Genomic DNA, 20,537 nt, shown 5'->3' with positions numbered 1-20,537 from the left:
GACTTCCCACATGGGTACAGTGTGTGAAGTCCATTTTTGGTGTTCCCTGACGTGATATTGCTGGAATATTGCTAAAACAGACGTAAAACCAAACTCACTCACTACACAATCAACCATTTAAAACAGGGTCTGAATTTTAAGTAATTTTTAACTAAATTTAAAAGAATATGACTCCAGAATTTTGGGTTCCTGAATTTTGTTTCATAAACCGGATGATAATTAGTGTCTGACTACCTAAGATTCTTGCACTCTTTCCTGTTTCATAGTTGATTTTGATATTGATATAAGGAATTAATTGTATAAAATAAAAACTACATTAAAATAAAACCAATTAACTTTATAAAATATTTGTTCAGAGGGAAATATCGAGACAGCTGTGGGACATTTTGCTTAATGATTTTCAACGTGCCCTCGAACATATATTGGTGGATGAGAACTCCATCATTGATATTATTTATATATGTTCTGGTGATTTTTTGGACATCCAATTACTGATGTTGCACGAAATGCAGCATCTCAAGTGAAATAACTGATCAGTTGTTTTACCACTAAAGCAATTTTTTCAACCAATTTTGTCTAGTTCTTCATTGATTCCTTTGTTCACAAATACCAAATAGCATCACTGGCGCCATCTAGGTGATACAAAGTTTGATCTGTTGGGTACAAGAACCAGAGGTTGACAAGAATTCCTGGCAGTCTGTAGCAGTGTTGTAAGTGTTGCCCTGTCGGTCGGGCCCTGCTGGCGTACAGGTGGTCAATACGGAGTTAGTATTGTTTCCTATTTACCCTCGTGCATTCCCTTCTGCCTGCATGTGTTGGTTTAAGTGAATAACACTTTCGGGTGTTTATGTAACATGCTTGTGGGAGAAAGATAATATTTATCAGTCTTTGTTTTTTCATTCCAAAGAAACTTTTCTTCTTTGAAAGTTTGGGGTTAGTTGTAGACTCCCCTCACCAAACATATGAGCTTTCTAACCTTTTGCTGTTGGCAGTTGTTTTTTGTTGTTGTTTTTTATGTATGTGGAAGAAAGCTATTAATTATTTTATCTAGCATTTTACATTGTTTTAAAAATCTTTTATTCATTATAATTGTGAAATAGCTTACCATACAAATACATAACGTCAACACCAAGGGAAAAACACTCTATTTTTTTACTAAACAGAATCCATTGGACAAAGAAGGCAGAAAATGGTAAAAATTATGACCACTTAAAACTAGTGAGGGCACCAGCATGTGTGTATGGTAGGTACTCACATGGGGAGGTATGGTAGAATAGAGGTTACAGCATTCACTCGTCACGATGAACACCCAGGTTCGATTCCCCACATGGGTACAATGTGTGGAGCCCATTTCTGGTGTCCCCTTCCCGTGATGTTCCTGGAATATTGCTAAAAGCGGCGTAATGCCATACTCACTCACTCACTCACTTACTTGAAGTTGGGGTAGCCTAGTGGTTACAGCGTTCACTCATCATGCTGAAGACCCGGGTTCTTCCCCACATGGGTACAGCATGTGAAGCCCATTTCTTGTGTCCCCTGCCGTGATATTGCTGGAATAAAGCTAAAAGCAGCGTAAAACCATACTCACTCGCTCAAGGTGTGAAACATGAGAAATATGCTTCACACATTGTACCCATGTGAGGAATCGAACCTGGGTCTTCGGTGTGATTGTTGAAGGTACCTGACTGTCCCTCTGTAATACAGGATTGGGAGACCACCAACTAAAGTATTTGTTGTCAGCATCAAGAAATTTGGGTTGATAAATGCTACATAAGTTTCAGTACATCTGATTTTTTTATATGGCAGTCTGTTATAGCCATGTATAATACTGGTTAAATACTGATGTTAAACATCAAACAATCACGCACGTACTGCTGAAATGGAACATCATCAAATTTGGAATTTTGTGAACACAAATTTTACAGTTGTGTGGAGGAAAAAAATGTAATGCTTGTTCTTAAAATGTTTTTAATTGTGTTTCAGGTGGCGATCAGAGACAAGGTTGATGCATGTTGCCTGCTGACAAGCAATAAAAGGTAAGCTTTTATCTTCCTGTGTTTCCACTTTGAGGGGGCGGTGGGATAGCCTAGAGGTTGAAGCATTTGTTTGTCATTGTCATGCCGAAGACCCTGGTTTGATTCCCTGCATTGCTATAATATGTGAAGCCTATTTCTGGACAGGCGTGGTCCATTTTAGCAGTTTTGCAGCTGATTTCTCGGCTTTGAAATAAGCTAACCCTAATCATCAAGCTGGCATAATCTTTCAAAGTTTATAAATCAAAACTTTAAACACACCTGTGTCCATGTTATAACCTATGGACTTTAATATCTCAAACTGGGCAGTGTTAGAGCAGAGTGGTTAAAGTTGTTGCTCATCACGCCCAAGGCCCAGGTTTGAATCCCTGCGTGGTACAATGTGTGAAGCCCATTTCTTTGCCATGAAATTGCTGGAAGATGGCTAAAAGAAGGGTAAAACTGATGCACTCCACTGTTAGGATACCTGGTAGGAAAGCTCGTCAGCACCTAATGATGGTTGATATACAGGATGACTACATGGGCCACATGGTCAGACTTGGTGAGAAGGTTGAATCATAACTTTTAAAAATAATGCTCATGATATCAATCACTGGTCCAAATTGGATTGTTTGTTATGTTTTCATATGGCTGGAAAACTGCTTAGTGTGGCTTTCAAACTACAGACAAAACGAATATGATACAGATACAGATATGTTTTTTCTTCACATTGAGGGGCGGTGAGGTAGCCTAGTGGTTAAAGCGTTTGCTCGTCACGCCGAAGACCCGGGTTCGAATCCCCACATGGGAACAATGTGTGAAACCCATTTCTGGTGTCCCCTGCCGTGATGTTTCTGGAATATTGCTAAAAGCGGCGTAAAACCAAACTCAGTCAGTCAGTCTTCACATTGAATGTACTGTTTTGATTCCATTGTCATGAACTGTTGTAATGTGATGCCCAAAAAGAATTCAATATTTTTTGAAACAATAATAGCTTCACAGACTGCTTATTTAACACACAACATTGCAGTGGATACGAAATCAATGAATTCTATTGACATTGTTATGCAACAGAAGCCCAGCCTTATCTATTATCAGCCAATAAGGAAAATCTTTTCCATGGACGTAAATTATTTTGGGTTTGTGGAACTATAAATCAAAACATTATTGCTTCGTCAGACATTAGAATGGCACAAGTCTCAACAAATGATGTTGATTACTCACAAATGTCTAGAATGGTTGCAGAAAAATATCATATTCTTTCCCGTGGGACGTGCATAGGTGTGCATGTTATTATTTAGTTGTTATTTACTGCCGCACTCAGCAATATTCCAGCTGTTGTAAATAGAGGCGTCTGGGCTAAACAATCCAGTGATCAACATCATGAGCATCGATCTAGGCAGTTGGGATATTGTGATGTGTTGACCAAGTCAGTGAGTCTAAACACCCGATCCCGCGTGCGTTCAATTCTAACCCAGATCTTCGTGGGTATGAATGATATTAACTACTTGATAAGGAATATGAGGTCACACAGCTGCAGTTATTAGAGGGATGTACACTTCTCCATTTCATTACATTTCAGGGGGGCGGTGGGGTAGTCACTTCTCCATTTCATTACATTTCAGGGGAGCGCTGGCTCGGCACGCCGCCCCGAAGACCCGGGTTCGAATCCCCGCATGGGTACAATGAGTGAAGCCCATTTCTGGTGTTCCCCGCCGTGATATTGCTGGAATATTGCTAAAAGCAGCGTAAAATCAAACTCAGTCAGTCATTACATTTCAGATGAGTGAGTGAGTGAGTTTATTTTTACGCCATACTCGGCAATATTCCAGCTATATGGCGGCGGTCTGTAAATAATCGAATCTGGACCAGACAATCCAGTGATCAACTGCATGAGCACTGATCTGCGCAATTGGGAACTGATGACATGTGTCAACCAAGCCAGCAAACCTGACCACCCAATCCCGTTAGTCGCCTCTTATGACAAGCATGGGTTACTGAAGATCAATATTCTAATCCGCGTTCTAATTCTTCACGGGTGTTTAATCAAATGAAGCTATAATTATCGACTTTGTTTTGTTACGCAATGTCAGATGATAAGTTCTGAGTACCAGTTATCAGGTGGACACATGTTATTTCAGGTCTTTGAATGGCATTTAGAAATGACACACATGACCTGTGGGACAGGTAATGCCATCAGTAATCGGTGTGTCGTAACTTGAATTTAGTAACCAGTATGTAATATAATATAATATAATATAATATAATATAATATAATATAATATAATATAATATAATATAATATAATATAATATAATATAATATAATATAATATAATATAATATATGACATGACATACTGGTTACTAAATTCTTTATATATATATATATATATAATCAGATAATCATGTCATTTTTTTATAATCAGTGTACAATGTATCATATCATTGAGTTATGTGTATGTTATGTTATGAATTGTATACTAGTACTTTTGGGGGGGCTCAAATTACAGCTTATGTGCTGTCATATGTGGTAATAAGAACACCATGCCGTTAATTGAGCAACCAGTTTGTCATTGTGTCATGTGTTGAATAACCATGTCAGGTATCTTGATGTGACATCATGAACAGAATTCTCACAATGTTCCAACACTACCAGCTAATCTTGTTTACGATCAACCATAAAAACTGCCAATTTACTTTACTTGTCTTTTTCATTGCCTTCTTTAAATCATTTTTTAAAATTCATTAATCAGAAATTGTACTCAACAAAATTAGCACAAATTAGCTCTTCTCTTGAAGCTGAAAACATCAAAAACAAAAACTACAAGGTCAGATCTGTCAGTGAAAATAAGATGCTCTTTACTGTACGCACTAATGGAATCATTACTTCAAGATGGCTATGTATGTTCTCAATTCACTCCAGATTTCCTCACAAACTATTTTTCTTTTGGGAAAAGTTAATTGGAAAGTTCAGAATATTGTTCCACGTTGCACTTCACTTGTATGCACTGAGAAGCAAAGTCTAAGAACTTGGAGCTCTTTTGTGTAATTTACAGAACACTAGAGGAGATTTTATTCGAACTGTTTGATTATTTCTTCTCATAAAACTGCATGAACAGAGGTTTCATGATCAGACAAGAAATGGAAAGTAATGAAGTCGGAATTAACCTGTAAAATGTAATTGTTATACTCCGGATAAGGGCAATGCAAGATAAGATTTAATGAATTCGGCTGAGAAGATTAAATGGTTACCCTGAGACTATTTCCATTATTGATTCGAATTGTAAGTGAAATATGTTTGCAAGCTGTTCTGAAATACGTTGAAAATGAAGCACCATTCTCAATCTTTATGATTCAGCAAATATTATTTCCTTGAAGGCAATTTCAAAATAGGGATTCCGTTTCCATTTTTCTAATTTGATCATATTTCAATGCAACTGTCATTTCTCCTCAGTAAAAAGTTTTCTTTTGGTTTTTTCCATAACGATGTGTTTCACAACAGTATTTCAATTTCTACAGTTTACTTTCAAAATCTACAGGATGTTGCTCGCGCTTGGAGTGAAAATGAAAAAAATATATCACTTGAGTGAAAAAAAATAAAATTGATCAGCCATTTCCGAATGTTGGAGTGCCGTTATGTAATTTCCAAACGTGCCATTAGGCCTTTTACTCAACACAGAATCTTATTCATATGGAGGAAGCACTTGGGTTGAACATATGGCCACGCTATATTGCTTGGGTCAACACTTACGACTCTCAAATAGACTTCAGGCTTACTCTGCTGAGTAAGTTTTTCTAACAGCACAAAGAGTAAGCCTCGGTTTGCCAGAGTGGGAGACAGGTTCTGCCAATATGGTGGCCACATGGCACATCCACGGAATTCATACCTTCCAAACTCTATTAGTGCGGAAGTCTTTTCAGCATTGAACTTCATTGTAGAAGCCATTTAAGTTTCAGCTGTTATTACACAACATTTCGCCGTCTGCTCTTTCCAAAAACAACTCGCCATGAATTTGTTCAAAGCTATTTTTTATTTGTTTCTGTGGATGGCTATAATAATGTTTTGTAAAAAGAATAACTCATCAAAACTAGTTCCACATGTTTGTTTCCATCTGCTGAAATATTTTTGTGAGATTGGTCATCAGCGAAAATGGTAATATTACGGCCATTTTGGCGTGGCGATTTCAAACTGAATTGCCTTAAGATTAAATTCATTGCTCCTGCTTGTAAGAGGGCATATTCTGAGCCCTGGTTGACATTTTATGGTTATGGATTCAATTTATTTAATGTTTTCATAAAAGCCAAAGTGTCATCTTGGAAAATAGGCCTGTCAGGCTTTGTCGTTACGCAGTGAGTTATAAGTAGCGAGGAACATCCTCGGGATAGACGTAGTATTGTGTCATAGCTGTACACTATTTTCTGACTGTCGATATTGAACTTAGCTAATGGCTATTAGGTACTCTAAAATGTCAAGTCTTCCTGAATGTGAGGACCGAAAAAAATTGTTTGTCATTTTGTTTTGTTGGTATTTTTTGTCAAAATTTCACCTTTCATGATTGTGTCACGAGTTTATGGTTTAATATGATTCATATGGTTTATGGTAAGTGATTGACATCTATTCTAAACACACTTGTAATAATTTCTATTTTTCTCTCTAGATCAAGCTCCCTCCTCTCTCTCTCTCTCTCTCTCTCTCTCTCTCTCTCTCTCTCTCTCTCTCTCTCCCTCCCTCCCCTCCCTCCCTCCCTCCCTCTCTCTCTCTCTCTCTCTCTCCTCTCTCTCTCTCTCTCTCTCTCTCTCTCTCTCTCTCTCTCTCTCTCTCTCTCTCTCTCTCTCTCTCTCTCTCTCTCTCTCTCTCTCTTGGATAGTTTTCAACTCGTTATGGGTTATTAACGATCTTGGGCATTAAAGGGTTAACTGACACCTTGATGGTGGTCCTTGTATGTTCAAAGTTCAACTTTTAATATTTCGGACAGGTAAATTGGTATAGATTAAGACCGCTGCCTCAGCTCTTAACTGTTTATCAGTGATGGAGCGTTCATGAACGCCAGGTGGGGACTGTTAATCATTGGATCTGCTTACAATCATTAGTCCAAGGTGTCTAGAGAATGCCATAAAAGCCCCCTCAAGAATGCCTTGATATACCAAGGTGTTACAGACCAATGTAAATCTGCAAGTTTATTGCCTGCGACAGCGTTAGTGGCCAGTGAATGGTCTAAAGGAGGGAGTTTCAACTTGAATTTAATTTAACAATACCCTTTGATGACTTAATGAATTGAACATGAGTTGATGATTTGGGTGCAGTTAATTGTTATTTGTTTGGTGTTCTGTTACATTTAAATATTGTGTGTTATGCTGTGTGTTTCCATGTTTTGAGTTTGTTTTGCTCGGAGTGAGTGAATGAGCTGGTATTGAACATTTTAATTATATCATGACAAGCAACGTCAACTTTGTCAAATTTGCTTTGTGTCATAAGACCTTGGCCATTTACCAAAATTATGCATTTCAATCTATCTTTCTTTTTTTCACAGTTGAAAGGTTTTTGTCCCAAAAGCATTCTGTGTGAAAGCATATTTTTCTATTAAAAAACATATTTTAAAATTCCCTGAAAATTCTGAGACGCAAATAGAACACCTTTTTCGTGCTAAAAATGAGAGTTTGGCTTCTTGGGTTTCTTATATATCTTAAAAGCCTTTTTCTTTTTAGTTTACGAGATCATAGGCGTTAAAGTCGTGCTTGTGAGAGTCTCAGCTTGTTAGCCACAGCGCATTTTAGCATATGTCTCCACAAACTGTCCATTATTTAACAGCTTTGATAAAAAAATTGGCATTTGTTTTTCTAAAACATATACTCAATGAAGCGGTATTATAATTATTAAATTTTACGTGAAATTGAAGACTGGAAATGGTTTCTTAACAATGTTATTCAAGCTATCGTTATTTTAAATTCATTTTAGATTGCAAAAAACTATTGATAAGAAATAATAGTGATGGTTTGATGAAATCGGCAGAAAACCTTGCTTCCCCACACCACTCAACACTGAATCATTCATATAAATGAAACATCTCAAGTATGCTGAAATTCAAAGTTTAAAGCAACAAAAACTTGTTGCTGGATCCTTGTGAAAAATGTATGACCAAGTTTCCATTTGATTATGACACACAAAAACAACTATCTCAAGGTGATGATTCAAGAACATTGCAATGAAAGTTTGATAACGAAAACAGTATGGTGCCACCGGGGTCCCCTGGTGTCAAAAGAGCTAACAAAGGGGAGATCACTCATGCATAATGCTGAGTCCTTTTACCACTTAAGTACCCTGATGGACATTAGGGGTTAATAGTATTGGGTCTGGATGATTAATAATGTTCGGCTTAACAGACATGCGCTGTCTTGAACTTGTTAATATACGTAATAACTTAGTTTTACAGAGGAGATACTTAATTATTCGCTCCTAGTTGCAAAGATCAAGTTCTCTGCCATTTTTATCCTCTCTAGACATGTACGTTTGACTTTTGGACAGTGTGCAGTTTGGATTGAGGAGATTATTTTGAAGCCATTGTGTCTGTTATTGACTTATAAATCATGATAACATGTCAATTCTTGTCTGTTGTATAGATGGTCCATGTTTGGATCAGTTACAATTAACGTATAGATTGGAACGAGAATAGTCTTAAGTGCTGCATTCAGCTGAACATCATTGTGAACAATAATCCTATGATATATCCCACTAAACAAGAGCTTACAAATTCCATTTAGTTCATGAACATTATGCTTTGAGTGGTATGCACCAAATATCACCAGCTTATGTCAATAATCCTGTATGCTTTGATATGTCAGTAAGATCTATGCTTGATAAATACATGTTTGTACAGTCAGCGATTTCGGGAACTAAGCATGTGGGATATTAGTCTGTTCTTGCCCTTTGGAGTATGACATATTAGTATGGGATATTCTGGGATATTCCATACACAGGGACGTTTTACAGTAGAGAGAATTAATAATTGAACAGTGCTGTTTCTGGTTGAGTGCTTGTTGAGGAGTAATGAGAATTGTTGTTTCCAAAAAACTATGTCATTAAGTGGATGGTATTTTTAGAGAATCGGTTTTCGATAAATAGAATGTTAAATACAAAGAATTTTGCTTAATTACAGTACTTAAATCGTGATAAAGCCATATTGTCATTCTGGTTGGTTGAATAAGACAAAAAGTTGTAAGCACTCGAAGCCCCTCTTACCTCGATAATGAATATGTTTGACTGGGGTTCAGATGGGATTATTGGGACGGGATATTGAGTTGACAGTGCAGGGGAACTAAGCTGTTGGAATGGGGATATTGAGTAGGTTGGGTGGGGGGTACTGAATTGGTGCAGTTGGAGATAATGAGTTGATGGGGTGGAGTGGAGTGGGATATGGAGTTGGTAGGGTGGGGATATTGAGTTGGTGGGGTGGGGATATTGAGTTGGTGGAGTAGGGATATTGAGTTGGTGGGATGGGGTTATTGAGTTGGCGGACTGGGGTATATTGAATTAGTGGGATTGGGATATCGAGTGGGCGTTATATCGGAACAGTTATTAGAACAGGGATACTAGTTGGTAAAGTTCTAGGGATAATGAGATGGCAGGCTAATGGGCATGAAGTTGTATGGCTGCAAGTTTGAGGGTCAGGATATATGAACAAGAATGAATGGGAATTTAAATAATGAATGAAGAACATCCAAGAAGTTATGGGCTGGCTGCCAGTGTAAATTCAAAGCTGACAAACTACACAATCCACATCCCAAATGTCAAGCCATCCAATTCAAATAAAACTGGCACCAAGTAAAGTGACCCTCCTTACTGTCTATCCACACCTTTTAAATAAAATGTATTCTTTTCACGCTAAGAAATGCTTCTTGTTTATTGTGAAAGGCATTCTACGCATGTACATGTACATACATTCTCGTTCACAGCACTCTCGTCTAGACAAAACTCTCCATTGCTTTTCATGAGTGGACTTCATACACTTCTAGAACTCCATGTCTGAATTGGAGAAATCTATTCAACATTATACTCTTGTCATCCTCAAACAACGGTAAGCTACTCCACTGCCGGACGCCATTATTACTCTGACTGCAATGCAGACAGGATCTGTTGACTCGCAGCTAAATCCTCCCCTAATTATGGTTTTGCATTTACCACCTCAGTCAGTTGATGTTTGCAGAGTCTAGCATCAACCAAGGGCTTGGGATCATTATCGAAAGTCTGAATGGTCATTTACTCAGTGAAGATATCACCAGTGTATGTTTAAGAACCATCATTCTGTCAGCGGTCAGGGTTACAGGGTGTCTGGGAAAGACACCTGCTCTTTATGAGGTGTCGAATGAAAATTTACTGGTCAACAAATCTTGCACTGTTTGACTGACTTGTGACCTTGTATGCTATCTTGCTACAGAATTGACAAATACAGTGAAACATTTTATTAGCATGGTCCCTTATAATTTGACCCAAGATAATTTATACTATCAGGGTTTGAGGGGCTTCAAAGGGCCTTAAAGGCCTTAGATTGTCCTTGTATTCGCATTCTACTTGAAAAGTACCTCAAGTTGAGGGCATGCCTTGAAAATTGCCGATTTATTCCCTGCTGATTTTTATTACCTCTGCATAACTATACTTTTCACTTTATATTGCCTCAACATATATATAACTTGTCACACTTAAGAAAAGAACATTTGAAAACCCTTAATAACTTTGAAGAAAACAAATTGGATGCTGTCTGTTTACAGTGTTAGAAATGTAAGATTATTTCTTTGTGATTTTTTTGTTTCTCTGTGGATGCAGAATGTGGCCTAATTCAGGGTTTCCATGGGCTTAAAAAAAGAAAGAAATTTGAATGTTTTACCTTGGAAAGGCCCTACATACGTTTAAGCCATGAAAAGGATCTAATTGCCAATAACTTGCTCTGAAAAGGCCCTAATTTTAGCAAAACTTCTCAAGAAATGATTTGACAGGGAATAAAACGTAAAAAAAAATACCTTGCAATGACAATACGTGTTAATTCAGCCCCATCGCAGAACTTTCCAAGCACATCAATGTAGTTAAGATGGCCGATCCCACCAACCACATGTTTAATATTAAACTAAGTGTGTTTTATATGTGTTTCTAAAGGGCCTTAAAATTGTTGATTAGCCCCAACAAGGCCTTAACTTTGATGACTGATAATCTGTTCAAACCCTAGAATTGATCAAAAGGTCACAGATGTTGATGGCAATGATGCTTCTACTGTAGATGATGAGAGTGAATGAGTGAGTTTAGTTTTACGCCGCACTCAATAATATTCCTGTTTTATGGCGGCGGTCTGTAAATAATCGAGTCTGGACTAGACAATCCCATGATCAACAACATCTGCACAATTGGGATGCAATGACATGTGTCAACCAAGTCAGCAAGCCTGACCACCCGATCCCATTAGTCTCCCCTTACGACAAACATGGGTTACTGACGACCAATTCTAGCCCCATCACCTTCATGGGTCTGTAGATGATGATGATGAACAAATATCAAAGCCAACTGAATCTCTAAGATGCTGTTCAAAAGTCGACCTGAATTGCAACCCCTTTGTTCTTTCATTTATCATGAGCAAACGTAAAATTCAACACTTCCATCTGAGTTTAAATTCAAAGGAGTGGACATGTTTCTGTGAAATAATAATCACCAATTGTGATTTCAGTCCAAGATTTAGATGACATTATCAACAGCATACAAAACACAAATGGGAACACAAGCCCAACCAAAGGTATTTCTCATTGTACAGTCATTGTTGATAAAAATACATCCAACAAATGATATCCATTAATTGGTAGTTGAAGATGTTTGTAGCTTTTTGATGACAGATTAGAATTACGGCTTACTGGAACAGAGGTGGTTGCTGATTTCCATCCTCTTTGTTCCCCCCACACCTGCGGCAGGGCTCACCTGTCCAGGAATTGTATCTCCGTCTTGCCAGATTTCTCGACAAGCCTAATGTGTCTTGACACTTCTGGAAAGTATGTTCATCTAAACAGAGAGATTTTTGTTTGCTTGCTAGATATTGGCACCTTTTAAAATTGTGTGTGATGCATGTATATTTGCTTCATTTGGTTTGATTGACTGATTGAATGCTGGAAAGATTTTAATCAGCACACACTGGTTGTATATGGGGATTGGTTTCCCAAATGTCTGAGGTACAGGCCCATCTTTGTGTACTTGCCCAACATCTATATTGGCTTTAGCAATGTCGACATTCTCCTGTTTTTCTGGCTATTATGTCTACATGTAGAAGGTAACTAGTTTTGTCAGGATTAGTTGGAGGTTGATCACAAAGTAAACAAGGTTACTTTTCTTTACTGTTGTAATAATTTGTGGAATACTGTTAGAAAGACGAAGAAGGTTACCAATCAGGGGTGAAGAAAGTTTTTCAAGAAAAAGGAAGTTTCCCGCAGCTTGTCTCTCCTTGTCTCTGTATACTGTAGAGAGGAACCCAGCCTCTGCACCTTGTCTCTCCTCGTCTCTCAAAACTGTGGAGAGGAACCCAGCCCCTGCACCTTGTCTCTCCTTGTCTCTGTATACTGTAGAGAGGAACCCAACCCCTGCACCTTGTCTATCCATTCAGTGGAGAGAATCCCTACCCCTAAATCTTGTCTGTCCAAACTGTCTCTCCATATTGTGGAGACAAAAGCCTACTCAGCACCTTGTCTATCCATACTGTGGTGAGAAACCATACCCCTGCTCTTTGTCTATCCATTCTGTGGAGAGACACCAAACCCCTGCTCCTTGTTTCTCTATACTGTGGAGAGAAACCCAACCCCTGCACCTTGTCTCTACACAGTGTAGAGAGAAACCCTACCCCTGCACCTTGTCTCTACACAGTGTAGAGAGAAACCCTACCCCTGCACCTTGTCTCTACACAGTGTAGAGAGAAACCCTACCCTGCACCTTGTCTCTACACAGTGTAGAGAGAAACCCTACCCCTGCACCTTGTCTCTACACAGTGTAGAGAGAAACCCTACCCCTGCACCTTGTCTCTCCTTACTGTAGAGAGAAACCCTACCCCTGCACCTTGTCTCTCCATAGTTTGAGAGAAACCCCTACCCCCATACTGCACCTTGTCTCTCCACACTGTAGAGAGAAACCCCTCCCCTGCACCTTGTCTCTCCTTACTGTAGAGAGAAACCCTACCCCTGCACCTTGTCTCTCCACACAGTAGAGAGAAACCCAACCCCTGCACCTTGTCTCTCCATAGTGTAGAGAGAAACCCTACCCCTGCACCTTGTCTCTCCATAGTGTGGAGAGAAACCCTACCTCTGCACCTTGTCTCTTCAGTGTGGAGAGAAACCCTACCCCTGCACCTTGTCTCACCATTCTGTGGAGAGAAACCCTACCCCTGCACCTTGTCTATCCATACTGTAGAGAGAAACCCTACCCCTGCACCTTGTCTATCCATTCTGTGGAGAGAAACCCTACCTCTGCACCTTGTCTATCCATTCTGTGGAGAGAAACCCTACCCCTGCACCTTGTCTATCCATTCTGTGGAGAGAAACCCTACCCCTGCACCTTGTCTCTCATTGTCTCTGTAGAGAGGAACCCCTACCCCTGCACCTTGTCTCTATCCACCTTGTCTCTTGTCTCTCCATTCTGCTCGGTAGCTGAAAGATGATAATGACTCTGTAAGTAATGGAAAGATTTGAATAACACTTAAGTTAATGGGAGTTGTTGTACAGATGAATATGGCACATCCTCACGAGTTATTTTATCATCTTTGAGGCAAATTAGTGGCCAGTGCTTATATTTACGTCATGGTGCTCACTCACTTCCATTACATTTTCAACATCTCTTGGTTTGTTTTGCAAGAATGTTGCATGCATCAGAGGAATAATTGAGACTTCCTCAAAATGTATCATTATTGAATTTGATAGGCAGTTATTAATTCAATATTCAGGATAATGTATCATATGTTTTCTGTTGTTATTTGATTATGGACTTTGGGGTGGCCTGTTATTATAAAATATTTTGTCATGCTTTTTCCATATTCTTGTTTACCCTTTAATTATGTGCTTTATAATCTAATGGTGCAAGTGTTCCAGAGATAGAATCAGGCGATCTGTGGAGCCATGTGGCTCTGTAGTTATTGGTTTTTTGTCGGTGAACACATTCACTGTTTGCAGATCGATTCTTTGATTCTTTGTTCTAAGATTGTGTTCAACTTAAATTCATGGAAATACCAGGTCTCTGAAACTGTTGATAAATGATAAACATGCTGCAGTAATCTAAAAGGACGGAACTTGTGCCCAGAAGACATACTTGAGATGGAAGTGTTTTTTATTGTTTAAATAAATAGGTGGCCCAGTTGTCTCAAGTAATGCAATCGATTATGTAGAGGGGGTGGGGGTGGCTCAGTGGTTAAAGCGTCAGCTTGTCATGCCAAGGATCTGGGTTCAATTCCCTTCATGGTACAGTGTGTGAATTTCTGGTATCCCCTGCTGTGATATTGCTGGAATATTGCTAAAACTAAAACTAATTATGTAGGGTTGTGTTTCTTTGGTTTTTAAGAACCTTATGAACAGATTTGACCACAGTGGGTTTTATGTAAAAAATAGAAACCTGCATTACTTCAGGCTTTCAATCTGACACACTGTGATATCACTGAAATATTATTCATGGATAGGTTTATACCAGCTCACTCACCCACACATCATTTGAGAACATCAAACATCTTTGAACCATGGGGACTTACATTACTTTTGCTACCTGCATGGACCCTAGCTGGATTTACACCATCCCTTCAGCCGCTGGCGATTGTAGGAAAATGTAACCGGCAGTTAAAAGAACAAAGATACTATGTTTCAAATATGGTAAATTTACATTTTACTTTGAAAGTTTTGGGACTTACGTACCCTCTCAGGAGGACAATAATTTTACAGTAACTTCTGTAAGAAACAGACTTGAAGAGCACATGGCGACATGAGATTGGGTGGTCAGGTTGATGCTCAAGAGGAATATGAGGAATATTGATGCTCATGATGTCGTCAGTGGATTATCTGGTCCAGAATTGATTATTTTTACCCCGGCCATATTGCTGGAATATTGCTGAATTTAGTTTCAAACAACAAATACTACGGTAATACTGGAATACTTTTCAAAGCAGCTTAAACCCAAACTCGCTGACTCTAATTGGACTGGTTTTGGCTGGTACAGTAGAACATGGATATAGCGAACACGGATATAGCGTACAAACGGATATAGCGAACAAATTTAAAAGTCCCGTCGACAGTCCTTTATAATATCATTAAAATTATGCGTGAATAACGAACTCGTGAGTAGCGAATTAACGGCTATAGCGAACTGATTTACTACCCCCAAGACCCAATTAACGACGTGATTAGCGAACTCACTCAGTGTCAGCTCAGCCACTTAGCGGTACAGTATACATCAATCTTGTTGGCGGTGAATCAACATTGTTTGATGGTCATTAATTAATTAACAAAACAAACATATCGTGTTTAACCCATTCAACACCACAGGCCGGACGGTATCCATTGCCGTAGTATGATTGGCTGCCTTAGGTCACGTGTCTGATTTTGACCAATCACGATCCTTATAGCAGACTGTGGCGAAAAAGCGTCATTAGAAACCAATCTTTATCCAATAAAATCGCTTTTTACAACTGTGAAAATACTCTCGCAAGGGTACAGTGATATTGTTGATGTTCCAGAGCTGTCGAACGATACCAGACATCACACGATTCGCCTCGCATGTTATTCATACGAAGCATCGAAAACGGAGGTATTTCCCGTTGTTGTGTCATGTTAACGAACGGAAAGCCTGATTACATAAAAATGAAAATATAAAAGAAAAAGGCACGGGCATGTTATGACATGTCACAAATGGAAAAAAAATCGCTACAGTTTATGCTTCTTTCGTGGTTTATCTGGACATTATAAATGTAAGCTTGCATTTTCATTAAAAAATAAATTTATTTAAGTTGTAGTTGTATTATTTCAATTTTATTATAAAAATAAACTTCATATTTATCAACATGATATAGGTAATGTCTGTGAATGTCTACATCTCTACAATCCAAGATGGCGGTCAAATGTGAATAACGAACACCGGATATAGCGAACTAAATTTCTTGGTCCCTTGGAGTTCGTTATATCCGTGTTCTACTGTATGTTGTTTAATGCTGCACTCAGGAATATTCCAGCTCTATGGCAGTCGTCTGTAAATAATCAAGTCTGGACCAGACAGTCCAGTGATCAACAGCTCGAGCATCAAATTTCGCAAATTGGTATATGATGACATGTGTCAACCAATTTAGCGAACCTGACCACTCGATCCTTTTAGTCGCCTCTTATGACAAGCATGGGTTGCTGAAGACCAATTCTAATCAAGTAGGCAAGCCTGACCACCCGATCCCGTTAGTCGCCTCTTCTGACAAGCATGAGTTGCTGAAGACCAATTCTAACCCCGACTCAAATTGGACGAGGAAGAAGCAGTTATTAAATGGAATACACCATCTTTGAGATTGTTATAGCTGATATGAATGTTTTGATGCCTGTCTTTTTCAATCGCTGGATCTTCAAGTTTGATGAATACATCCCTTCTGTCCTTTAGGAGCTAATTTTCTAGAACCATAAGAAGCTATTGTGAGGAAGGCTGTTTTGTCACTTTCTGTTTAATGTTGGCTTCAGGCCAGAATGCACCAGCAGTGAATGGAGGCAACGTCATAGATCGTTGTTGATTTCACACATGTCTGAGATCATAGCGATATTGAACAGGGAAGTATTGAAGAAACCTGAAAGCATTACATCACTGGATTATTCAGCAGCTTTCTCATTTTCAATTTTGTCATTAATTTGAGTCTTGTTGTGTTTTTTTTGTTGGATCTTTATACGAGGATTAGTTCTTAATTTGATGCAGGAAATCCTTTAATCCCTCCTGCTTGTTTAGGGATGAGGGACCGTCTCCATTGTCTTGCGGATGGAATGTCGGTCTGGAGAGTGGATTGTTAGTTGCCTCCATGCTCTTGACACATGTCATCGTATCCCAGTTGCGTATGTTTATGCTGATGTTGTTGATCACTGGATTGTCTGGTCCAGATTCCATTATTTATAGACCGCCGCCATATAGCTGGAATATTGCTGAGTGCGGCTTAAAACTAAACTCACTCACTCACTCTTGTGGACAGGGTATCAGCATAGAGAGCGGATGCTTTGATAGTGATTGGTGAGCTTTGGCATTCCAGGTAATGGCCAGTCTGACTCCAGACATCATGCTTAGATAAACTCCTGATCATTTAGCCAAGTTGATGAGGGAATAGCTGTGTCTCCTGTTATTTATGTATCACCTCCTGACCATTATACTTGTGATTGTTCAGAACACAACTTTCCCAGTTTGTAGTCCTTTAATAATCTATACATTTCGGGAAGGATCATCATTATGTTTACAGATCTTCTGTTGGGTCACCATCTCAAACTGGTTAGATCAACGTCAATGTTCTGTTTTTGTCTGGTGATAAGATTGTTCTTTTGGTACATTTGAAAAACTATGAATACAATCTTTGGTTAATAATCTGTTTGGAAGGGTTTCCATGAATAGTCATTGAGTTGTGGTCAGTTTTCACTGTGCCTCAACTGAACCTTCCCAATGTCTTGTCTATTTTGGGTAAATTCATTTTCTCAAACACAGAGCATGTTGATGTCAAAATTATATATATTCAGACAATTAAGCATCTATCATTGCTTCAGACAGCGCCAATGCCGTTCTGTTTATTGTTAAATAATCAAAATAATTCACTTTTAGTCTGACAAGATAACAGAAATCTAATAATTTAACTGAATGCATTGCATGTGATTCTCGCAAGATTTACAGAATTTTACCCACTATGGTCTTGGGGGCCTTTTACCTTCCCAAACAAAGTTAAAAGTTTCTAGTATTAACCAAGGAAAGATTATACAAGAGCTGAAGTATTCATTGCTTAAATACTAACACATGACAAGGTGAAGTATCAAATGCCTTTCTTACCAACTGGGCAGTGGGGTAGCCTAGTGGTTAAAGCGTTTACTTGTCACGCTGAAGACCGGGTTCGATTCCCCACATGGCTACAATGTGTGAAGCCCATTTCTGGTGTTCCCTGCCGTGATATTGATGGAATGTTGCTAAAAGTGGCGTAAAAATGAACTCACTCACTCATTATGGTCTTGTATTGAACCCGGAGAGCGGAAGGTCACGAGTTCAATCCCCGACCACATCACACCAAAAGACGTTAAAATATGGCACTTGTTGGTCCCTGCCTGGCTCTCGGCATTAATGGGTACAACAAGGACTGGTCAGCTCGGAGTCAGTATAATGTGTCTGAGTGGGGTATTCATGCTTCACTGCGGCATGGTATCTCAGTGGGCTAGCACTATAAAACCAGCCTAAGTCTGGGCTAGTACAAGCAGCCGCACATACACATAAACACGCATGCACGTCGTCATATGAGCAAAATATTCTCAAGCACGATGTAAAACCCAATTTCACCTCACCTTGCATTGAACATTTAAGTTATACTATCATAGAAATAAGTTTTAATTGTCTCATGTTCATCATGTACATTACTTAACCGAGGCAAAGCACGAAAATAGTTCCCTTCCTACAAAGTTTGCATTGTGAAATGTAGGCACCTGTAATTGAATATCTGTCAGGTACAACGAAACATGTACAATTTACAGAGGGCTTTCCCTCTTGTGTGCTCTCACAACAATCAAACTATTCCCTGGCAAGTGAATTTTGACAAGGGCTGCAATTTGAATTGCATCGTGGGTCAGGGCATTACAAATCTCGGAACTTGGGAAATTCCGGCAAATGGTATGTGTGCAATTCCGCTTAGTGACTTGCAGCCCAAAATATCTGTCAACTTCGTCTGAGCCGCATTGGTCAAAGCAAACAGAGACAGAGAGGTGGAACATGGCCTTCTGTTGAGTACACCCAAAGGCATGCAGACTGGCCCTTTGGCTGGACATCCCGGGTTTAGCGGGCACATACTAGGTTGGCTCAAGGGGATACTGGGTATGAGAGGATCTGTGGTGTTGTTTTCATTTAGATTAGTGATTAGATAATGATCAGAATCTATGAGAGAGTGTCAGAAAGGAAGTCTGTTTAATGGGAATTGTTTCGCCTGTGTAAGACGAGACCAGCTGTTTCTTTGAATTTGCCTGCCTGAAAGAAAATGTGATCAATCAGGTGCATGTTTCAGTTTTTGTGGTTTTGTTGTTTTGGAAATCTTGTAGCCGAAGTTAAAACCAACAGGCTAAGCTGAACTTTAAAATTAACATTAAATCTTTTTAGACATATTCTTTCTGATTGATTATCCTTCAACTTAAGGTGGGCTGTGGGGTAGCCTAATGGTTAAAGTGTTTGCTCGTCATGCTGGAGACCTGGGTTCGATTCCCAAATGGGTTCAATGTGTGAAGACCATTTCTGGTGTCCCCAGCTGTAATATTGCTGCAATATTGCTAAAAGAGGCATAAAACTAAACTCACTCACTCACTCAACTGTAGGTTTGGTCTGAGCCTCGTCTAGGGCTGTCCTGATAACTGAAACTGACGGGGTCTTTGTCAGCACTGGTACTACAGATATGTACCCCAGGTATGTTTCTGTGTTCAGAAATGTACCCGGTACCCTAAAGAGGGGACGAGTCCATATTCCACAACTAAAATATGAAACCGTAGATAGTTGTTCACCACAAAATGTTCGTTACTGTGTATGCCTTCTTTGATTGGCATTCTAGAAATTGAGGAGATGAAGAATGAGGACAATTTTTATAGATATACAACTTCTTTATTCTGTATGGGCGACGTTTTTGCATGGATTCTAATGTTGTTGTCAAGCAAGTGTGTATGCTTGTTTCTTACATAATGCAATCAAATGCATCAAATACAACATTATGACAGTTCCAAGCAAGAAAACGGCACATTACAGAATGGAACCATCCTAGGGTATGTTTCTGTATTCGGATTTGGGCTGGGATACGTTTCTGTATACATCTGTAGTACCTGTACAGACAACGACACCTTCAGCATTACTGAACAGATCTGCTTCCTGAGGGTAGGCCCAAAACCTATAGTTATGGTCTTAATTATCTTTCTATTAGACTAACGCTTGGTCCCTAAAGATATATAATTTTGTTAGAACCAACTAACATCATTTAATTTGAAGAGGTGCCTTAATGAACTGAACCTTAGGAAAATATAGACTTGCTTCATTAAAGACTTTGCATTGTGGAAAGGATAGGCAGTAGGGTAGCCTAGTGGTTAAAGCGTTTTCTTGTTACTTGACTAGCCCTGATAGTTACATCATAAGAGGCAGTGGGGTAGCCTAGTGGTTAAAGCGTTCGCTCATCACATTGAAAACCCAGGTTCGATTCCCCACGTGGGTACAATGTGTGAAGCCCATTTCTGGTGTCCCTGGCTGTGATATTGTTGGAATATTGCTAAAAGTGGCGTAAACTAAAACTCATTTATTGTAG

The 20,537-nt window shown here is 39.1% G+C and overlaps 1 protein-coding gene across 1 annotated transcript in view; it reads left to right on the top strand.

Moving 5' to 3' along the window:
* The window catches only part of LOC124280958 (D-glucuronyl C5-epimerase-like), a 339,439-nt gene that overhangs the window by 72,168 nt on the left and 246,734 nt on the right, over positions 1 to 20,537 (top strand). The window contains exon 2 of the mRNA XM_046716964.1: positions 1,984 to 2,036. The gene's annotated coding sequence lies outside the window, so the exon portion shown is untranslated. The remainder of the gene's footprint in view (positions 1 to 1,983; positions 2,037 to 20,537) is intronic.

Source organism: Haliotis rubra, unplaced genomic scaffold (genome assembly GCF_003918875.1).
Source record: "Haliotis rubra isolate DU_JTF1 unplaced genomic scaffold, ASM391887v1 Scf277, whole genome shotgun sequence".
Taxonomy (NCBI): domain Eukaryota; kingdom Metazoa; phylum Mollusca; class Gastropoda; order Lepetellida; family Haliotidae; genus Haliotis; species Haliotis rubra.
The sequence above is the reverse complement of the archived record's forward strand: the minus strand, read 5'-3'. Positions and strand labels throughout refer to the sequence as shown.